The 23,278-nt window shown below is 49.8% G+C and overlaps 1 protein-coding gene across 1 annotated transcript in view; it reads left to right on the forward strand.

Moving 5' to 3' along the window:
- The window catches only part of SLC29A1 (solute carrier family 29 member 1 (Augustine blood group)), a 1,001,910-nt gene that overhangs the window by 353,464 nt on the left and 625,168 nt on the right, over window positions 1-23,278 (forward strand). The window lies entirely within an intron of this gene.

Below are 23,278 nucleotides of genomic sequence, written 5' to 3' on the forward strand. Positions count from 1 at the left end.
GGACGTCGCAGATTGGATGAGGCTCAGCCGCCTAAAGCTGAACTCTGAAAAAACGGAAGTCCTCATCCTCGGCAACACCCCGTCCGCCTGGGACGACTCCTGGTGGCCCACGGCCCTCGGCACCGCACCGACCCCCGCAGACCACGCCCGCAACCTCGGCTTCATCTTGGACCCTCTTCTCACCATGACCAAGCAAGTCAACGCCGTGTCCTCCGCCTGCTTCCTCACTCTCCGCATGCTCCGCAAGATCTTCCGCTGGATCCCCACCGACACCAGAAAAACCGTGACCCACGCCCTTGTCACGAGTCGCCTGGACTACGGCAACACCCTCTACGCCGGGACCACCGCCAAACTCCAAAACCGCCTGCAACGCATCCAAAACGCCTCGGCCCGCCTCATCCTCGACGTACCCCGCAACAGCCACATCTCCGCACACCTGAGACACCTGCATTGGCTCCCAGTCAGCAAAAGGATCACCTTCCGTCTTCTCACCCACGCACACAAAGCCCTCCACAACAAGGGACCGGAATACCTCAACAGACGCCTCAGCTTCTACGTCCCCACCCGCCCCCTCCGCTCCGCTGGCCTCGCACTTGCTGCCGTCCCTCGCACCCGCCGCTCCACGGCGGGTGGGAGATCTTTCTCCTTCCTGGCGGCCAAGACCTGGAACTCCCTCCCCACCAGCCTCAGGACCACCCAGGACCACTCCGCTTTCCGGAGACTCCTAAAGACTTGGCTGTTCGAGCAGCGATAACCCCCCCTTTCCCCCCTAGCGCCTTGAGACCCGCACGGGTGAGTAGCGCGCTTTATAAATGTTAATGATTTGATTTGATTTGATTTGAGCACACCTCTGTGTGAAGGGGGCATTGTGAGAGGTGAGCACACCTCTGTGTGAAGGGGCCCTGGCATGGGGCAGCTTAGAAGCACCGAGGACGCCTTGGTGATGCCTTTAGAATGGCATAGCCCCTTGAAGACTCACACGCAGGCTTCCAGGCGCTGTGCACTCTTCACATCACTCGAGAACCCTCCTCTCAGCCTCGCACTGCCTTCAGCCTGCACCCCAGCCCCCCTCACACTGCAGGAGGGGGCACGGTGCTGGGCTTTATGGGACGAGGACATGGAAAGCACGCGTTTTACAGGAAATGAAAGTGAAAGCAGGTAGGCCTCACCCCCTCTTCTGCAACTGTGCGCCCCTCAAGGGACAGACTGACATTCTTTCTGTCTGGGCCTTGTCTTCTGTCACTCCGGGGGGAGCAGAGGGGGCCACTTGGCTCCCACTCGCTGCCTCTGGTGTTCATTAAAAAGAGGCCTCAGCCACATGTGTTTTTTGGGGTCTTGTGCTTAGCAGGGTCCCCACTCGATTTGCAAGATGTTACTCACTTCACCCCCCACTCCCCACGCAGCAGCGCTTCAGTGCGTGAAGCTTTACAACCTTTTAATATATAGAGTTCGGCCTAAGGGCATTGGAGCGCTTCAGATCAGCCCCAGACTTATTTTTTTGCAGTTTTATATAGCGCGAACTCGACCTGAAGGTATCGAAGCGCTTTACCTGAGCACCAGTTACTTAACACATTAATTTCCGCAGCAGAGCATGCTGAGGTGAGGGCCTGCAGGAGACAACAGCGCTCAGCACACTGACACCCCGTCCTCAAGGCACTGGAGTCAGCTTGCCACAGAGAGGGACACATTGTGAAATGCAAGGGGGGGGGGGGGGGGAGGCGTGCCTCCCACGCCTGCTGCCAGCATCTGTGACACCCACCGGGCAAGCTGCCAGGCACTGACTGCTTTCACTTTCGAGTGCTGCCCACCTGCCCTAAGGGAGTTTGACCCTTCAGTACTAATGGGCTGTCAGAGGGGGCCCCTTGGGTCTGTGCACTCTAGGGAGGGCCTTCTCCATCCTACAGCCCTGCAGAGGCCAGGGAGACTGATCACAGAACATTCTCCAAGATGGCCTCTTAAAGTGTTCCAAGTAATAAAGACAATTCTGGAGAGAAGCGCGTGCTTGCATCCAGTTCTTAAAATGGACAAACAGGCGTGCAGGTCTCCGTGCTTCTGAGAAGTGCAGGTACTCTCTAGTTACAAGCATCCCACCTCTGCTGAGAAGTGCAGGTGCTCTCTAGTTACAAGTATTCCACCTCTGCTAAGAAGTGTAGGTACTCCCTAGTATTTCACCTCTGCTGAGAAGTGCAGGTACTCTCTAGTATTGCACCTCTGCTGAGAAGTGCAGGTACTCTCTAGTTACAAGCATTCCACCTCTGCTGAGAAGTGTAGGTACTCCCTAGTATTTCACCTCTGCTGAGAAGTGCAGGTACTCTCTAGTATTGCACCTCTGCTGAGAAGTGCAGGTACTCTCTAGTTACAAGTATTCCACCTCTGCTAAGAAGTGTAGGTACTCCCTAGTATTTCACCTCTGCTGAGAAGTGCAGGTACTCTCTAGTATTGCACCTCTGCTGAGAAGTGCAGGTACTCTCTAGTTACAAGCATTCCACCTCTGCTGAGATGTGCAGGTAACCTCTAGTTACAAGGATTCCACCTCTGCTGTCCACCTCTGCTGAGATGTGCAGGTACTCTCTAGTTACAAGCATTCCACCTGTGCTGTGAAGTGCAGGTACTCTCTAGTTACAAGCATTCCACTCTCTAGTATTCCACCTCTGCTAAGAAGTGCAGGTACTCTCTAGTATTTTACCTCTGCTGAGAAGTGCAGGTACTCTCTAGTATTCCCCCTCTGCTGAGAAGTGTGGGTACTCTCTAGTTACAAGCATCCCACCTCTGCTGAGAAGTGCAGGTACTCTCTAGTATTCCACCTCTGCTGAGAAGTGCAGGTACTCTCTAATTACAAGCATCCCACCTCTGCTGAGAAGTGCAGGTACTCGCTAGTTACACCCATTTCACCTCTGCTGAGAAGTACAGGTGCTCTCTAGTTACACGCATTTCACCTCTGCTGAGAAGTGCAGGTGCTCTCTAGTTAAAAGTATTCCACCTCTGCTGAGAAGTTCAGATACTCTCTAGTATTCCACCTTTGCTGACAAGTGCAGGTACTCTCTATTTACAAGTATTTCACCTCTGCTGAGACCTACAGGTTCTCTCTAGTTACAAGCATTCCACCTCTGCTGAGAAGTGCAGGTGCTCTCTAGTTACAAGTATTCCACCTCTGCTAAGAAGTGTAGGTACTCCCTAGTATTTCACCTCTGCTGAGAAGTGCAGGTACTCTCTAGTATTGCACCTCTGCTGAGAAGTGCAGGTACTCTCTAGTTACAAGCATTCCACCTCTGCTGAGATGTGCAGGTAACCTCTAGTTACAAGCATTCCACCTCTGCTGTCCACCTCTGCTGAGATGTGCAGGTACTCTCTAGTTACAAGCATTCCACCTGTGCTGTGAAGTGCAGGTACTCTCTAGTTACAAGCATTCCACTCTCTAGTATTCCACCTCTGCTAAGAAGTGCAGGTACTCTCTAGTATTTTACCTCTGCTGAGAAGTGCAGGTACTCTCTAGTATTCCCCCTCTGCTGAGAAGTGTGGGTACTCTCTAGTTACAAGCATCCCACCTCTGCTGAGAAGTGCAGGTACTCTCTAGTATTCCACCTCTGCTGAGAAGTGCAGGTACTCTCTAATTACAAGCATCCCACCTCTGCTGAGAAGTGCAGGTACTCGCTAGTTACACCCATTTCACCTCTGCTGAGAAGTACAGGTGCTCTCTAGTTACACGCATTTCACCTCTGCTGAGAAGTGCAGGTGCTCTCTAGTTAAAAGTATTCCACCTCTGCTGAGAAGTTCAGATACTCTCTAGTATTCCACCTTTGCTGACAAGTGCAGGTACTCTCTATTTACAAGTATTTCACCTCTGCTGAGACCTACAGGTTCTCTCTAGTTACAAGCATTCCACCTCTGCTGAGAAGTGCAGGTGCTCTCTAGTTACAAGTATTCCACCTCTGCTAAGAAGTGTAGGTACTCCCTAGTATTTCACCTCTGCTGAGAAGTGCAGGTACTCTCTAGTATTGCACCTCTGCTGAGAAGTGCAGGTACTCTCTAGTTACAAGCATTCCACCTCTGCTGAGATGTGCAGGTAACCTCTAGTTACAAGCATTCCACCTCTGCTGTCCACCTCTGCTGAGATGTGCAGGTACTCTCTAGTTACAAGCATTCCACCTGTGCTGTGAAGTGCAGGTACTCTCTAGTTACAAGCATTCCACTCTCTAGTATTCCACCTCTGCTGAGAAGTGCAGGTACTCTCTAGTATTTTACCTCTGCTGAGAAGTGCAGGTACTCTCTAGTATTCCCCCTCTGCTGAGAAGTGTGGGTACTCTCTAGTTACAAGCATCCCACCTCTGCTGAGAAGTGCAGGTACTCTCTAGTATTCCACCTCTGCTGAGAAGTGCAGGTACTCTCTAATTACAAGCATCCCACCTCTGCTGAGAAGTGCAGGTACTCGCTAGTTACACCCATTTCACCTCTGCTGAGAAGTACAGGTGCTCTCTAGTTACACGCATTTCACCTCTGCTGAGAAGTGCAGGTGCTCTCTAGTTAAAAGTATTCCACCTCTGCTGAGAAGTTCAGATACTCTCTAGTATTCCACCTTTGCTGAGAAGTGCAGGTACTCTCTATTTACAAGTATTTCACCTCTGCTGAGACCTACAGGTTCTCTCTAGTTACAAGCATTCCACCTCTGCTGAGAAGTGCAGGTGCTCTCTAGTTACAAGTATTCCACCTCTGCTAAGAAGTGTAGGTACTCCCTAGTATTTCACCTCTGCTGAGAAGTGCAGGTACTCTCTAGTATTGCACCTCTGCTGAGAAGTGCAGGTACTCTCTAGTTACAAGCATTCCACCTCTGCTGAGATGTGCAGGTAACCTCTAGTTACAAGCATTCCACCTCTGCTGTCCACCTCTGCTGAGATGTGCAGGTACTCTCTAGTTACAAGCATTCCACCTGTGCTGTGAAGTGCAGGTACTCTCTAGTTACAAGCATTCCACTCTCTAGTATTCCACCTCTGCTGAGAAGTGCAGGTACTCTCTAGTATTTTACCTCTGCTGAGAAGTGCAGGTACTCTCTAGTATTCCCCCTCTGCTGAGAAGTGTGGGTACTCTCTAGTTACAAGTATTCCACCTCTGCTGAGAAGTGTATGTACTCCCTAGTATTTCACCTCTGCTGAGAAGTGAAGGTACCTTCTAGGTACAAGCATTCCACCTCTGCTGAGAAGTGCAGGTACTCTCTAGTATTTCATCTCTGCTGAGACGTGCAGGTGCTTTCTAGTTACAAGTATTCCACCTCTGCTGAGAAGTGCAAGTACTCTCTAGTTACAAGCATCCCACCTCTGCTGAGAAGTGCAGGTACTCGCTAGTTACACCCATTTCACCTCTGCTGAGAAGTACAGGTGCTCTCTAGTTACACGCATTTCACCTCTGCTGAGAAGTGCAGGTGCTCTCTAGTTAAAAGTATTCCACCTCTGCTGAGAAGTTCAGATACTCTCTAGTATTCCACCTTTGCTGACAAGTGCAGGTACTCTCTATTTACAAGTATTTCACCTCTGCTGAGACCTACAGGTTCTCTCTAGTTACAAGCATTCCACCTCTGCTGAGAAGTGCAGGTGCTCTCTAGTTACAAGTATTCCACCTCTGCTAAGAAGTGTAGGTACTCCCTAGTATTTCACCTCTGCTGAGAAGTGCAGGTACTCTCTAGTATTGCACCTCTGCTGAGAAGTGCAGGTACTCTCTAGTTACAAGCATTCCACCTCTGCTGAGATGTGCAGGTAACCTCTAGTTACAAGCATTCCACCTCTGCTGTCCACCTCTGCTGAGATGTGCAGGTACTCTCTAGTTACAAGCATTCCACCTGTGCTGTGAAGTGCAGGTACTCTCTAGTTACAAGCATTCCACTCTCTAGTATTCCACCTCTGCTGAGAAGTGCAGGTACTCTCTAGTATTTTACCTCTGCTGAGAAGTGCAGGTACTCTCTAGTATTCCCCCTCTGCTGAGAAGTGTGGGTACTCTCTAGTTACAAGCATCCCACCTCTGCTGAGAAGTGCAGGTACTCTCTAGTATTCCACCTCTGCTGAGAAGTGCAGGTACTCTCTAATTACAAGCATCCCACCTCTGCTGAGAAGTGCAGGTACTCGCTAGTTACACCCATTTCACCTCTGCTGAGAAGTACAGGTGCTCTCTAGTTACACGCATTTCACCTCTGCTGAGAAGTGCAGGTGCTCTCTAGTTAAAAGTATTCCACCTCTGCTGAGAAGTTCAGATACTCTCTAGTATTCCACCTTTGCTGACAAGTGCAGGTACTCTCTATTTACAAGTATTTCACCTCTGCTGAGACCTACAGGTTCTCTCTAGTTACAAGCATTCCACCTCTGCTGAGAAGTGCAGGTGCTCTCTAGTTACAAGTATTCCACCTCTGCTAAGAAGTGTAGGTACTCCCTAGTATTTCACCTCTGCTGAGAAGTGCAGGTACTCTCTAGTATTGCACCTCTGCTGAGAAGTGCAGGTACTCTCTAGTTACAAGCATTCCACCTCTGCTGAGATGTGCAGGTAACCTCTAGTTACAAGCATTCCACCTCTGCTGTCCACCTCTGCTGAGATGTGCAGGTACTCTCTAGTTACAAGCATTCCACCTGTGCTGTGAAGTGCAGGTACTCTCTAGTTACAAGCATTCCACTCTCTAGTATTCCACCTCTGCTGAGAAGTGCAGGTACTCTCTAGTATTTTACCTCTGCTGAGAAGTGCAGGTACTCTCTAGTATTCCCCCTCTGCTGAGAAGTGTGGGTACTCTCTAGTTACAAGCATCCCACCTCTGCTGAGAAGTGCAGGTACTCTCTAGTATTCCACCTCTGCTGAGAAGTGCAGGTACTCTCTAATTACAAGCATCCCACCTCTGCTGAGAAGTGCAGGTACTCGCTAGTTACACCCATTTCACCTCTGCTGAGAAGTACAGGTGCTCTCTAGTTACACGCATTTCACCTCTGCTGAGAAGTGCAGGTGCTCTCTAGTTAAAAGTATTCCACCTCTGCTGAGAAGTTCAGATACTCTCTAGTATTCCACCTTTGCTGAGAAGTGCAGGTACTCTCTATTTACAAGTATTTCACCTCTGCTGAGACCTACAGGTTCTCTCTAGTTACAAGCATTCCACCTCTGCTGAGAAGTGCAGGTGCTCTCTAGTTACAAGTATTCCACCTCTGCTAAGAAGTGTAGGTACTCCCTAGTATTTCACCTCTGCTGAGAAGTGCAGGTACTCTCTAGTATTGCACCTCTGCTGAGAAGTGCAGGTACTCTCTAGTTACAAGCATTCCACCTCTGCTGAGATGTGCAGGTAACCTCTAGTTACAAGCATTCCACCTCTGCTGTCCACCTCTGCTGAGATGTGCAGGTACTCTCTAGTTACAAGCATTCCACCTGTGCTGTGAAGTGCAGGTACTCTCTAGTTACAAGCATTCCACTCTCTAGTATTCCACCTCTGCTGAGAAGTGCAGGTACTCTCTAGTATTTTACCTCTGCTGAGAAGTGCAGGTACTCTCTAGTATTCCCCCTCTGCTGAGAAGTGTGGGTACTCTCTAGTTACAAGTATTCCACCTCTGCTGAGAAGTGTATGTACTCCCTAGTATTTCACCTCTGCTGAGAAGTGAAGGTACCTTCTAGGTACAAGCATTCCACCTCTGCTGAGAAGTGCAGGTACTCTCTAGTATTTCATCTCTGCTGAGACGTGCAGGTGCTTTCTAGTTACAAGTATTCCACCTCTGCTGAGAAGTGCAAGTACTCTCTAGTTACAAGCATCCCACCTCTGCTGAGAAGTGCAGACACTCTCTAGTTACAAGTATTTCACCTCTGTTGAGAAGTGTAGGTACTCCCTAGTATTTCACCTCTGCTGAGAAGTGCAGGTACTCTCTAGGTACAAGCATTCCACCTCTGCTGAGAAGTGCAGGTACTCTCTAGTATTTCACCTCTGCTGAGAAGTGCAGGTACTATCTAGTTACAAGTATTTTACCTCTGCTGAGATGTGCAGGTACTCTCTAGTTACAAGCATTCCACCTCTGCTGAGAAGTGCAGGTACTCTCTAGTTACAAGCATTCCACTCTCTGGTATTCCACCTCTGCTGAGAAGTGCAGGTACTCTCTAGTATTTTACCTCTGCTGAGAAGTGCAGGTACTCTCCTTTATTCCCCCTCTGCTGAGAAGTGCAGGTACTCTCTAGTTACAAGTATTCCACCTCTGCTGAGAAGTGTGGGTACTCCCTAGTATTTCACCTCTGCTGAGAAGTGGAGGTACTCTCTAGGTACAAGCATTCCACTTCTGCTGAGAAGTGCAGACACTCTAGTTACAAGTATTTCACCTCTGTTGAGAAGTGGAGGTACTGCCTAGTATTTCACCTCTGCTGAGTAGTGCAGGTACTCTCTAGGTTCAAGCATTCCACCTCTGCTGAGAAGTGCAGGTACTCTCTAGTATTCCCCTCTGGTGAGAAGTGCAGGTACTCTCTAGTTACTAGTATTTTACCTCTGCTGGGATGTGCAGGTACTCTCTAGTTAAAAGCATTCCACCTCTGCTGAGATGTGCAGGTACTCTCTAGTTACAAGCATTCCCCCTCTGCTGTGAAGTGCAGGTACTCTCTAGTTACAAGCATTCCACTCTCTGGTATTCCACTTCTGCTGAGTAGTGCAGGTACTGTCTAGTATTTTACCTCTGCTGAGAAGTGCAGGTACTCTCTAGTATTCCTCATCTGCTGAGAAGTGCAGGTACTAGATACTCTCTAGTTACAAGCATTCCACCTCTGCTGAGAAGTGCAGGTACTCTCTAATTTCACCTCTGCTGAGAAGTGCAGGTACTCTCTAGTTACAAGCATTCCACCTCTGCTGAGAAGTACAAGTCCTCTCTGTACTGGATTCCACCTCTGCTGAAAAGTGCAGGTACTCTCTAGTTACAAGCATTCCACTGCTGAGAAGTGCAGGTACTCTCTAGTTACAAGTATTCCACCTCTGCTGAGAAGTGCAGAGTACTCGGTACTGGGCCCACTTAAATCACTGATTACATTCAAACTCCAAAAGTAACAGAGGGCCTGATTTACAGTTTGTCAGATGGAATTACTCCACCACAAAGGTGACGGGTATCCTGTCTGCCGTATTAAGACCCTATTATATCCTATGGGAATCGTAATACGGGGGACGGGATATCCGTCATGTTTGTGAAGGAGTAACCCGTCCTCTGATCTCTAAATCAGGCCCAGAGTCATAGAACTTCAGAAATCTGTGTGTGTGCTCTACACTCTTTGTCCCTGTTGAAACACACAACAGGACAATGTTTACAAACAGAAACATTGTGAATCACAAACACTGCAAAATAACACAAGCGTTGCCTATGCCAAGAATGACCGAAATTATAGGAAATATTGTGCTGAAACTAAAGCGGCCCCAGAAATACCATGGGACCATTGGAATAGAATCAAAGACATGTCCCATCCCCCGGGCGCACGATCTCAGAACACTGTGACGTACAATAAACTAATAACCATAATATGACTCAAAAGTGTCCCCACATCCCGCCATCATTCTCATGCGTAATTGTCAGTGTCATAATAAAGTTTGGAATATTCCACGGTATGCTAAAGCAAGTGTTTTGTTGAAATGTTTACATTTTCTTCTCGTGTTTGTTAGGGGTGGGCGATAAATTCTGTTCCGCAGGCGGAGTTGGCGGAATTTTGGCCACTCTGCGTTATGCTTGTAACGCGGAGTTCCTGCCATTGTCTGCCAGCCGTCGTGTGGCAGAGTTTTTTCTCGTATGCAGCTCAGCAATCAGAAGTTGGCAAGCGAGATTTGGCATCCCTCTGCGCGATTTTCAGTTGCTAGGAGAGCACCCGGCGAACTTTCTCCAACGTGGAACATCATAAAATCTACTCGAGCAGCAGCCAAATCAATTCGAGAAGCTGGACCCTCTGGTGTGCCGCGTGCTACCGTTCACGAAGATATTTCAGCGCGGAACAAGCTCCCGGAGCTTAATATCAGCACAACATGCCTATTTCATTCCGTTGCTTGTAACTCCATGGAGTTCCGCAGAGTGATATTCCACGAGTTCCGCGCACCCCTAGTGTTTGTACCGTTCCATTCTCTGAAAGGTTGTGCACCGTGAGAGGTTGGTTGTCCTTTGCTCTACACAACAGCTTTGCTCTCAGTTTATAAATCCCATCATATAGGCCCACAGTGACTTTCTTGTTATGTTATGTTAATTTGTATAGCGTACAACTCACCTGGAAGGGTATTCTGGCATTGAAGCAGGAGCTGTATGGGCCGAGCCAGGGTCGGAGATAGTTGAAGAGCCAGGTCCTCAGTTGGACGCAGAATTAAAGAACTGAGAAGGCCCTTATGTGCAAGGGACGGAGGTTCCAGGCTGCAGGAGCGAGATAGACCAGGGCACAATCTGGTTCTCGATATGTGAAATGGTTGTATGTCGGAACGCCGCCTGCTGGAACAACGAGTGTCTGAACAACGAGGTCAGAACAATGACCTCGTTGTTACCACTAATGCCTTTACCACGAATGCCTTAACAACGATATTTCATTGTAAAGGCATTCCTGGTAAAGGCATTAGTAATAGGCATCCATTGATTCTGCATGCATCACCCCGACTCCCCACCCCCACCCAAAAACCTAAAACCCCCAACCCCCACCCCAAAACCTAAAAACCTGACCCCAAACCCCTGCCCTAAAACCCCCGACCCCCTCACCCCCACCCCAAAACCTAAAACCCCCCGACCCCGCCCCAAAACCTAAAACCCTCCGACCCCCCCAACCCCCCACCCCTGCCCCAAAACCTAAAACCCCCAACCCCCCCACCCCGCCTCAAAACCTAAAACCCCTGACCCCCAACACCCGCCCCAAAACCTAAAACCCCCAACCCCCCACCCCCGCCTCAAAACCTGAAACCCCCTGACCCCCCACCCCAAAACCTAAAACCCCACCCCCCACCCGCCCCAAAACCTAAAACCCTCCAACCCCCCACCCCGCCACAAAACCTAAAACCCCCCGACCCCCCACCCCTGCCTCAAAACCTAAAACCCCCGACCCCTGCCCCAAAACCTAAAACCCTCCGACCCCCCCACCCTGCCTCAAAACCTAAAACCCCGAACCCCCACCCGCCCCAAAACCTAAAACCCCCCACCCCTGCCCCAAAACCTAAAACTCTCCGACCCCCCACCCCCACCCCTGCCCCAAAACCTAAAACCCCCCGACCCCCCACCCCGCCTAAAAACCTAAAACCCCCCGACCCCCCACCCCAAAACCTAAAACCCTCCGACCCCCTACCCCGCCTCAAAACCTAAACCCCCCCACCCCTGCCCCAAAACCTAAAACCCTCCGATCCCGCCCCAAAACCTAAAACCCCCGACCCCCCCACCGCGCCTCAAAACCTAAAACCCCCTACCCCCCAAAACCTAAAACCCCCACCCTTAAATCTAAATCCCCCCGACCCCCCACCCCAGCCTCAAAACCTAAAACCCCCCGACCCCCCACCCCGCCCCAAAACTTAAAACCCCGACCCCCCACCCCGCCTCAAAACCTAAAACCCCCTGACCCCCTGCCCCAAAACCTAAAACTCCCCACCCCCCACCCCGGTCCAAAACTAAAAACCCCTGACCCCCCACCCCTGCCCCAAAACCTAAAACCCTCCGACCCCCCACCCCGCCCGCCCCAAAACCTAAAACCCCCGACCCCCCACCCTGCCTCAAAACCTAAAACCCCCGACCCCTGCCCCAAAACCTAAAATCCTCCGACCCCCCCCACCCCGCCTCAAAACCTAAAACCCTGACCCCCCCACCCCACCCCAAAGCCTAAAACCCCCGTTCCCCCACCCCTGCCTTAAAACCTAAAACCCCCCGACCCCCGCCCCAAAATCTAAAACCCCGACACCCCGCCCGCCTCAAAACCTAAAACCCCCGACCCTCCGACCCAAACCTAAAACCCCCGACCCCCCACCCCAGCCCAAAACCTAAAACCCCCCACCCCTGCCCCAAAGCCTAAAACCCTTCGACTCCCCACCCCCGCCTCAAAACCTAAAACCCTCTGAACCCCCACCCCAAAACCTAAAACCCCCGCCCCCCCCCCACTTACCTGGGTCATCGCATCGTCATCCGCACCATCCTCCTCAGCCGACTCCCTTGTTTGTGCCTTAACCGCGCATGTTCGTTGTTCAGGACATACGTGGTTAAGGCACAAAACAACAAAGTCGTCGTTAAGGAAAGCGTTGTTCCGCTTTCGTTAACCAGGACTTCGTCGTTACAGAGCCGGCATAGAGGACGTTTCCCATGTGAGAGGTGTGTGTGAGGAGGAGTCCGGATGAGGGGAGGTGTCTGGTAGTTTTGTGGAAGTTTATGTGGTTGTTGAGGTACGTGGGGCCAGTCCTGTGTCAGGTTTGTATGTGTACTTCAGGAGTTTGAAGAGTGCTTGTTTGTTTGATTGGAGGCCAGTGGAGGTCTCTGAGTGCATGGTGATGTGAGTGCAGGACGGGAGGCTGAACGTGAGCCCGACAAGTATATAACCCCAAGCCAGACATATACAGTTCTAAATCTGAAGCATCTTCCTCTGGTACGTATAAGTGACTTGGGATCAGCTCACAAAACATTTCTGACTGGTGCTATTTCATATCCTTGGTGGTAAGTTAAGGTTGAACTTGATGCAAACACCATTGCCACTATATTAAGGAAAGAGATTTCTAGAGGTGGTAATGTGTGTCAAGAATGTTTGTGAATATTTTGTTATGTGACATTTTGCTGGGGTGGTGATGTGTTCCTTTGTTTTTTATGCTGCAGTTTTGACTGTTTTCTTGTGTTGTGCCCTGTTCAGTTTTAATTGTGTTACTATATTACTTTGTGTTTGTTATTGTGTTATGCTGTGTGTTGGCTATAGATGTGTCAAGAATCGGAAAGAGAGTAACCCTTCAGATGAAAAGGGACAGGGTTAAAAACCAATCAAAAAAAGAAAAAACAAGTTCCTCCCCAGAGCTAAATCTACATAAATTATTTAAAACACTGCATAATAAAGATTTAACAAAATTGTGTAATACTGTGGAAAAAACTCCTTTTAACACATATACTAAATATGTACCGTTTTTTTCTAAATCACAAAATTGAATATGGACATACCAATAAACACATTTCACATAACGTAAAGAATTACAGGAATACCTGAAGAAGATACGTCAATAAGTGTTCTAACAAAGCTCCAAATTACAAATCAGGAAATAATACTTCATTTGTATTTGTATAGTGTATAGGTGATTGCAGATTAAAATATGTCAATACGTTTCGGTGGTCTTAATAGTTGCCTCCACCTTCTTCAGGATTAAAGCATTTTTCGACAAATCTTCCAATTGACCAAATATAATGCATGGCAATTTGCAGAAGCCCTCAATTACAAAATACATAAAACATTTAGAACTCCTGCTTTAGGTCCTTGAAGCATTTCTATTCAATATTTTTTTTTTCTCTTTAAGGCCTCAGTCTGTTCCTTAAGTAACATCCAGATGTGATTTTAAAGTGATTTTATGACACGCCAAGTGTCCCATGATTTCAATAAATGAATTTCATAGGTTTGGCTTGACGTTTTGCTCTGTTATATTAATTTCTATCTACAATCAGTATGAATCGATCAAGATTGTCCCAATTTCTATTGCCACATGAAACTACACCTTAACCCACATCGGTAGACTCTCTACAACAAGGTCACTCCTGTTGTACAACTCAGTATCAGATGCCTCTACACGTTAAGTCAGGTGACACATCCTCAAACCACCATAATTAAAAAATTAATGAAAATGGCTTTTTCATTGTTGCTGTGGATGCGAGTCTCACCTGAGTTAGGACTTTGTGTAGATCTCTGCGGACGGGTTACTCCGTCCCACCGGTGATGGATATCCCGCCCACCGGAATATAAATCCCATGATATCCTATGGGATTTAGATTTCAGCGGTCACTGTTTTGACAGAGTAACTCGTCCGCCAATCAGGCCCTTCATTTTTTAAATATTGTGGTTTGAAGGTGCATGGCCTGGTGTAATGTGTAGAGGTATCCAATGCTGAGGTACAATACAATAGGAGCATACACATGTTATAGGGTACTTGTGTATGTTCCTATCGTATGCAAATCTTTCAGCTCACGTAAATCGTAGGTAGAAGTGGGCGAGCGCAGAGCTGAGCCAAGGGCCTGGCTTGGCTCTCAGAGCCCGTGAACGAGCCACGCCCTGAAAGTGTTTTCCATCTAAATCATACAAAAAACATCACATAAGATATGATGTCTCTTCAAAGTAGAAAAAAGTGTATTTCTTTAAAATGTAGATGTTTTGTTATTAACATGTCACATTATAGCAGGTGTCTGCTAAGTACCTATTAAAAGTGGTAGTTTTTAAACATGAACTTACATCTCTGCCTGGTCCACACCCTGGTGACAGTGCCATCACTGGACTAAGAGGCAAGGCAGCTGTCATGTGAGCCAGGTATGTGTCCCAGATTCTTAAGGATAGAGAAATATACAGTCTATTAAATCACACACAGTGGGTTTTTGAATGGCTGGTATTCTGAACTCACCCATTTGAAAGTGATTTCATATACAACAATTAAGAAAAAGGAGGATCAGAGACATAAAGTAGTTGACTAAGATAACACAATTTGGTTAAGCAGGGAAGCCGCGATTAATCCAGGGTTTCACTTTGTGAAACCTATGAGACCTGCCACTAAATGGGGATCTATTTATCTCTCCTTTTCACCCCTAGTGACAATGCTTTGTGTTTAGGTCTTTGTGAGGGTGGAGCGAGGGTGGCAGACAGCGGCCACGTGAAAGCTCGGCTCGTTGTGAGCTCGAGGTTCCAGTATGACTGCGAGCTGAGCCCGAGCCAGGCTTCAGGCTCGAGTCCGTCTGGAGCTTTCAGCGGCTCGCCCCCCTCTCACTGTGTGCGAATGTTCCTGGTGCTGGATGGGTGCGACAGAAGATTACTTACACACCATGAATCCAATCTTTTCAGGCCATCCCACTCCTCTTTCACTGCTGTAAGGGCCCGACACTGTCCCTCCCTGCTAGCTAGACTCGTTAAAAGAGGCTGGTGTGAGTTAAAAAGTGTGGACTGGATACTACACAAAGGGCCAGATGTACTAACATTAGGAATATCGAATCGAATCAAATCGAATTGAAACATTAGGAATATTGGATTGTCTCTGAATCGCATTTAGGAAACCAGTATTCCTAATATATGAAATGTTTTATTCCCAAATTGCCATTCCTAATGGATCGCAAATCGACCGACCTAATGAATATTAATGAGGTAGGTTGCAGTTTGCAACCCATTAGGAATTGCAGCCGTCACAGGGATGGTGGTCTGCTGAGGTCAGCAGAACACCATGCCCGTGATTGCTTTGACATAAACCAATCTCTTTTTCTAAATGCAGCCTGTTTTCCTTAAAGAAAAATGGGATGTGTTAAAAAAAAGAAAATGAAACTTTTAAGTTTGTTTTTTTAAGAGCAGGCAGTGATCGGTATTTTTCTAACATGGGTAAAGTATTACTGTTTTGCGACTGGAATCGGGTCGTGAATCAGTGATACATACCATGCTGGTTCTGTGTTTGGAAATATTGAATTGGTATTTGTTCACAAACCCGAAATGCGATTCGGTAACAAGTTAACGAATCGCACTTTAGTGTTTGTATATTTCAAAAAAGGATTTTTGCAATTGCAATTGGGCCGTTTGCGACAGTAAAAATGCTTTGTATATCTGGCCCAAAATACTATTAAAAAACCAGCACCAGGCCTACACAGGACTCCACACTATGAACAAATACTCAGAATTTGTTTCATGGGAAGGTGGCACCCACACCTCTGATGCCCAGGAACATGTGTGCCAGCCCTTTCAGAGTCATACTTAGATGATGCTCAAGAAAAAGGGAGTGTGGGGATATGTGATAACGAGTATTCTATTTAATCTATGAATTTCAGTGAAAGACACGTTGAGTTTGAAGGAGCATTGATGACCAAACCAAACTTAATAAAAGAAATGTAATTTCAAAACTATTTCTACATCTGCCATGCTCTGGCTTCATTTAGTTACGTAGTTACTTACTGGACTGAAGCTGAGTGTTGTGGTCTGATCAGATTAACAAGCACCTCCCGTCGCACTGCTGTCCATCCTACACTCTGGGCCGCGCTGTCCTCTCACTGGCAGCAGCGATCCCCGGGCTTCAGAGGCGCGCGCTGTCCTCTCACTGGCAGCAGCGATCCCCGGGCTTCAGAGGCGCGCGCTGTCCTCTCACTGGCAGCAGCGATCCCCGGGCTTCAGAGGCGCGCGCTGTCCTCTCACTGGCAGCAGCGATCCCCGGGATTCAGAGGCGCGCGCTGTCCTCTCACTGGCAGCAGCGATCCCCGGGATTCAGAGGCGCGCGCTGTCCTCTCACTGGCAGCAGCGATCCCCGGGCTTCAGAGGCGCGCGCTGTCCTCTCACTGGCAGCAACGATCCCCGGGCTTCAGAGGCGCGCGCTGTCCTCTCACTGGCAGCAACGATCCCCGGGCTTCAGAGGCGCGCGCTGTCCTCTCACTGGCAGCAGCGATCCCCGGGCTTCAGAGGCACGCGCTGTCCTCTAACTGGCAGCAGCAATGCCCGGGCTTCAGAGGCGCGCGCTGTCCTCTCACTGGCAGTAGCGATCCCCGGGCTTCAGAGGCGCGCGCTGTCCTCTCACTGGCAGCAGCGATCCCCGGCCTTTAGAGGCGCGCGCTGTCCTCTCACTGGCAGCAGCGATCCCCGGCCTTTAGAGGCGCGCGCTGTCCTCTCACTGGCAGCAGCGATCCCCGGGATTCAGAGGCGCGCGCTGTCCTCTTACTGGCAGCAACGATCCCCGGGCTTCAGAGGCGCGCGCTGTCCTCTCACTGGCAGCAGCGATCCCCGGGCCTCAGAGGCGCGCGCTGTCCTCTCACTGGCAGCAGCGATCCCCGGGCTTCAGAGGCGCGCGCTGTCCTCTCACTGGCAGCAACGATCCCCGTGCTTCAGAGGCGCGCGCTGTCCTCTCACTGGCAGCAGCGATCCCCGGGCTTCAGATGCACGCGCTGTCCTCTAACTGGCAGCAGCAATGCCCGGGCTTCAGAGGCACGCGCTGTCCTCTCACTGGCAGCAGCGATCCCCAGGCTTCAGAGGCGCGCGCTGTCCTCTCACTGGCAGCAGCGATCCCCGGCCTTTAGAGGCACGCGCTGTCCTCTCACTGGCAGCAGCGATCCCCGGGATTCAGAGGCGCGCGCTGTCCTCTCACTGGCAGCAACGATCCCCGGGCTTCAGAGGCGCGCGCTGTCCTCTCACTGGCAGCAGCGATCCCCGGGCTTCAGAGGCGCGCGCTGTCCTCTCACTGGCAGCAACGATCCCCGGGCTTCAGAGGCGCGCGCTGTCCTCTCACTGGCAGCAACAATCCCCGGGCTTCAGAGGCGTGCGCTGTCCTTTCACTGGCAGCAGCGATCCCCAGGCTTCAGAGGCGCGCGCTGTCCTCTCACTGGCAGCAGCGATCCCCAGGCTTCAGAGGCGCGCGCTGTCCTCTCACTGGCAGCAGCGATCCCCGGGCTTCAGAGGCACGGACTGTCCTTGCCTGACCTGCCCATGGCTGCTGCAGCTGTCCCGGTTTGCAGAGAAAGATGTTTTTATTTGTTTCTAATAGAAAGGGTGTGACAGAATCGAGGCGGCGCCGCAGCACCTGTAGCACTCCCAGTGGCGGCCCGTCCTTTAAGGCGGAGGGGCCACGCCCCCCCACCTTTTGCCTCCCATGAAGAGTGTCTGTCAGGCTGAACAAAGGGCAGCCTGACAGACACTCTTCATGTTCAGGTCAGGCAGCCAGGAGCAGACATGCACGATTTGCGCAGACTCCTGGCTGCCTGAGCTGAACTTTGCTGGGCTGAGGAGATCACAGCTCCTATGGGCGTGACCTCCTCAGTCCAGCAAAGGTGCCTCGAGGCCCTCCCCTGGGTGACGAGGAAAGCATCACCAATTGACACTCTCCCTGGGCGCTTCAGGATAAAGTCAATCAGTGACACTTCGTCACAGAGTGGGGTGGGGTCAGCAGTCTCACTGACCCCATCCCACTCTGTGACGAGGCTGGGACTGCTGCCTTCCCTCATTGGCTGATCTAAGGTCAACCAGCGAGGGAAGGCAGCAGTCCCAACCCTCCTGGGACCTGGAGGCCGAAGGTAAGTGTGTGTGTGTGTGTGTGTGTGTCTGTGTGTGTGTGTATGTGTGTGATGTTTCGAATTGAATGTTTGGTGCGTGCGTGCATGTTTGAATGGTATGAATGTTGTTAATGGATGGGCGTGCGTGCATGTGTGAAAGAATGAGTGTGTGTGATGTTTTAAAATGAATGTTTGGTGCGTGCATGCATGTTTGAATGGTTTGAATGTTGTTAATAGATGTGCGTGTGTGCGTGCATGCGTGTCTGTGTGAGAAAGAATGAGTGTGTGTGTGTGTGTGTGCCCCGCCTGCCCTCCTCCCTCCTAAAGCTGCCGGCCGTCACTGAGCACTCCTCCTTCCAGCGCTGCTGCTGAGGGAAGAGGGGTGTCAGAGGAGGAGTGAGGACTGGTGATGGGTCTGAGGGCTGGGTGAATGGTCCAAGGGCTGGATGATGGGCATGGGGGCTGGGCGAGGGGTCTGAGGACTGATGGGTCTGAGGGCTGACAGAGAAGGAATGAGGGCGAGTGAAGGGTCTGAGGGCTAATGGAGGGTCTGAGGGGTGACTGAGGGACTCATACGGTCTCTATGGTTCTTCTGAGATCAGGGTGGAAGTCTGTGGCCCGGATGAAAATAGTTTAAATGGGTTTGAGGGTTGAAAGAAAGTGTCTGGAGGCTGACCAAGGGCATGTGCCCCCAATAGTTTTGGGGTAACTCTCAGTAGATTTCCCAAGCTCCTAAAGGAAACTAGAATCTTTACAGAGAATAGGAAAGCTGGCAAGTGCTTCTGAACCCTCTCACTGTGTTGGCATCATGTGTAACATTGATGCTTACAATCAGGTAAGCAAACCTGCTTCTCTGTGATGAGCTGCTGGGGGTCCACAGGAAAGTTACTATAATCTTTGGAGTTGTGGTGGGGCGAGGCTAACCGGAGGCTGGTTAGCAGCTGGAGGGCGGGTTGGGACCCTAAGGGTTTGCAAGCATTTGGGCATCCACTTGCCAGTTATCAGGGCATCGCATTAGGGTGCCAGAAGTGAGTGCGTATGAGAGTAGCCTTTGTTAGCCAGGAAGCTGTCTCCTTCTCGATCGTACCTGTGCCAAGGACATAAGAGAGTCATCTTTAGTCTGTAGTTTTTGAAGAAAGAACTGTCTAAATCAGATTTTGGGCCTGATTTACATTTTGGCGGATAGGTTAATCCATCACAACGGGGACTGATATCCCGTTCGCTGCAATATATATCCCATTATTTTTTATGGGAGTTATGTTTTGGAGGAGGTGCAATCCGTCACCGTTGTGAACGACCCCTGCCATAACCTCTAAATCAGGTCCTTTGTGATTCAAACCCAGGGCAAAGGAGCAGGTGATAATCATTGGCATCGCAGTGGCCAAGGCTGGCAATCGTAGATGTTGGGAGTAAGGGGGCGAGGCTGCAACAGCACCCCCAAAATAATCATGTAGGTGTTTAGAATGCAAATGAGAAATAAAGGGTGCTTTAAATTTTGTTTTCATCTTGTGCAGGGGTGGTTCCTTCGCCATGGCAAAAGAGTGTCGCCCCACTGGCTGTGCCAGAAGCAGAAATATAAAACAATAGTGCAGTGCAGGGAGGAGTGGGGCTGGGCCACAGGAGGTGGGAGGGGGAGGAGGGGAGAGTGCACTTAAGTGCGCATGTGTGTTTGGCCGGCCGTCTGAGGCGAACCAAACACACATGCGCACTTAGGTTTCTCCAGCCCGGCTGTGTAATCAGCCGGGCTGGAGAAACTGCACAGACCCCAGGGCTGTGTCTGAGCAGCAGTTCCAGCCTTTCAGACCAATCCTGGTGCTGCTTTCATGCAAGGTTTTGCATGAAAGCAACTCCAGCATTGCTGGGGAGCCTGTGCTGGTGTCCAGCGTTCACTGCTGGGACACTGGAAGAAGGGGAGCACAAGGTGGCACGAGGCGGCAAGAGCCAGCAGGGACAGAGGCAAGGTAAGTGCTTTTTTAAAATTATTTTTACCTTGTCTCCGTCCCCCCACCCCGCCCCACCCCTTGAGTTATGCGGCGGCCGCTGCTGATCTTGTAACTTTTGTTGTAGGGTCAAAGGCAGAGGTCAAAGGTTAGGCTATTTCATCTGATAAATTGCTGGTGTTTACTTTTCTTTGACTGCAAATTGAGAGCATTTTGTAAGGTGAACTATATGACATTCTTGCTGGGGAACATGGCGTGTGAAAGGAAAGGCGGTATGATGTCAACTAAATACCTGTGAGCGAGCAGTTTAAATATTTCAAAATACATCAGCAATTAGGAAAGCATGCAGGAGGCACTTAGGTGTATATCTGAAATGTGGCCCCCTCGAGGGAACCGGTGGTACTTCACTCCACTTACAGGAAGTTATTTACACGGCACTGCTTTCAAAGTTCACAACCGCCTGGCACAGGGCATTCCCGGCACCAGGACCTCTCAGCACATGCCCAGTGAGAAACAGGCAGGGCGAGCTCTTCTACCAGGCAAGGTGAATCAGTAGCGTTAGGGCGCCATCTACTGGTGGCACCAAATTACTACAAAGGTTTATAAAAAAAATAGTGTATAGACAATGCTCTGGGCGCAAAATGCTATTTTTCTAGAAACACCATTAATCCTTGTACGGCTCCTGGAAAGAGGCAGAAACATGGAAGAGTGGAGTGGACCTACCCTGATGGATGGGGAGTGGTACACAGGTCCTCTGCCTGGGGGAGCAGACACATATATCAATAGTGGACAGCAGGCCTTTGAGTTTGTAGGTTATATAGCACAAAGGTATTGGAGCGCTTTACATGACAACTAGTTATATTACACAAGGACACGTTCATTTTTGTAGACACAAGGAAAATTAAGTGATTTGCCCAGGATCACAGGATGCTGAGCCGACGCCGGGACTCGAATCGTTCAGAAGTGGTCAGCTCTGGCCTTTACGCCATGTCCTCTCCCCATGCTTGTCAACATTTGTGAAAAGCAGTCACTCGGGATGCAGACATGTCTTTCACACTTGCGTAGCGCTACACACACCGTTCTTGTGCCGTGAACATCGGGGGAGCAGTCATTTCCGAGCCTGCCTGTGCATCCTGCAAGCACAGGAAGAGTCGGTTTGGTGCAGCGCTTAATTTGTGCTTGTTGTTTCGGGTGCGAAGCACCGACACCTATTTTTGAGGGCTGGGCTTATTCTTCTGCCTTAAGCATTTGCTGCAGCAAAATACACATATGGAAAGAGGGAGGAAGAAAAAAACGAAAAAGCGTCGCAAAGGGAGAAAGTAGAAAGCTGCAAGAGTGAGCTGAAGGGGCAGGGAGCGGCTGTAAATGGATTAAAGAGGCTTTCAGGGTTACGCTGCCTCCGTATTCCGTGTTCCCACATTTAATTGCAGCAGCCGCGTGTAAGAGGAGGGCTTTGGGCACCGGCACGTTTTTACTTACAAATTAAGCACTGGTTTGGTGTGTGCCCTCAGCAGCACCTCCCACTCACATGCAGAGATGTTTGTCCGGCTCAGCTCAGCCCCGTCCGCCCCTCTGCTCCCGGGCTGTAATTAGAAGGCCCCGACATCTGCCAATAATGAGAGGGCCATGGCCACTTCCTGCGGTTACCCACACTGTGACTGGCATCTGTGTGCCCAGGGGGCTGTGACCCTCGGAGGTCTGTCTGCCTTTATCTCCCAGCGGCACTGCCCGGGCCCCTGCAGGACAGTCTGACAGGACCGGGACCGCTGCTAAGAGTCTGTCTCTCAGCAGCAGGAGGACAGCTCTTCCAAGAAATATGCGAACATCTGCAGAAATATTTTCAAATGCCTGAGGGTGAAAGATAAAATACACAGGGCTAAGACATCTGCAGAAACGACGATGAAACTGCACAGAAATATTTATTTGTGCAATGTCAAAAATAACTTATTTTGCCCTACACCAACAAAACCGAAAAATAAAGTTGGTAAAAAACAAATAAACATAATATGAAGACGTACATTCATCATAATAATGTTGATCTTACTTCAAAAACTAGTGATTGGAAAGAGGTTAGATATCTGCCCCCCCTTTGAGAAACTGGGTCACTGAGTCACTGGTTCACTCTGGTGTGAGCCCTGGTCAAGCAGCCACCACAATCGCAGTCAGGGTACGGCCCTAGCCAACCCCAAATTAACCTGCACTCAACCCTCGGTAGCTTGGCACAGAGCCATCGGGCTTAACCTAGAGACAATGTGTAAAGTATTTGTGCAACACTTTATTAGTAAAACATTGAAAACACCACGGAAAAAAGATTCCATTCCAGGTTAGAAACATAGAGCAGAATTTAATAAATAAAACAAGGCCACAACAACAAAATTCCAATCAGTAGAACTGGAGTTATAAATGTTGAACGAATATAGTGAATATAGTGCCAAAAAACACAAAGCGCCAACTCGGGATAGCTGGTTGCTCTGGATTGGGTCAAATTCAAAGGACCAGGCAGACTGTGATGGAGCACACGTTAGATACTGTCCCAGGTTAGTCCCGCTGAAAGTTTACCTTCTCAAGTTTGTGCCAAGAGTCCCATGCGCATTGCAGAGGGCCACAAGGAGCAGGAAGAGTGTTGCGGGATGCTGAAGGCCAAGCGTGAGGGGCTGCCCAGGTTGCAGGCGGGCGTTGCTGAACCTTCACGGTGGCTGTCCCTGGGGCAGTGTGAAGAGTCAGGGTGATGGAACTTTGTGCTGATTTGCGATGTGAACAATGACGTCTTGGTGTGATTGGGCTCATTTGTGGTCGCAAAGAGCCCATAAACTTGATTTCAGCACCCATGTGCCACACCGGTGGTCCAGGACCTAAGAGGTACCATTTGGGGGGGTCAAGAACTTGCTGTCGCTGAGTCCAGGGGCTGGTGCAGGATAATGGGGTGCCTTTAGGTTCCTAAGATCAGATCACGAAGCACGCACACCAGCTCTTGGAGTCACTCTAAGGTCCTGGGTTCAAGATGAAGTTGCTGGCCTAGTTCTTCTTCCCCCGGCAAGAGGGCAGCAGACATAAGGTAACTTCAATGTTATCCTGTGGGAGAGGTAGGCCTGACAGTAGTGAAAAACAAAGTTAAGTGTTTTCCACTAGCAGGACATGGAAACTTAAAAGTACATGTTCAACTTTTTAAATACACTGCACTCTGCCCTC

Source organism: Pleurodeles waltl, chromosome 5 (genome assembly GCF_031143425.1).
Source record: "Pleurodeles waltl isolate 20211129_DDA chromosome 5, aPleWal1.hap1.20221129, whole genome shotgun sequence".
NCBI classification, from domain to species: Eukaryota; Metazoa; Chordata; class Amphibia; order Caudata; family Salamandridae; genus Pleurodeles; species Pleurodeles waltl.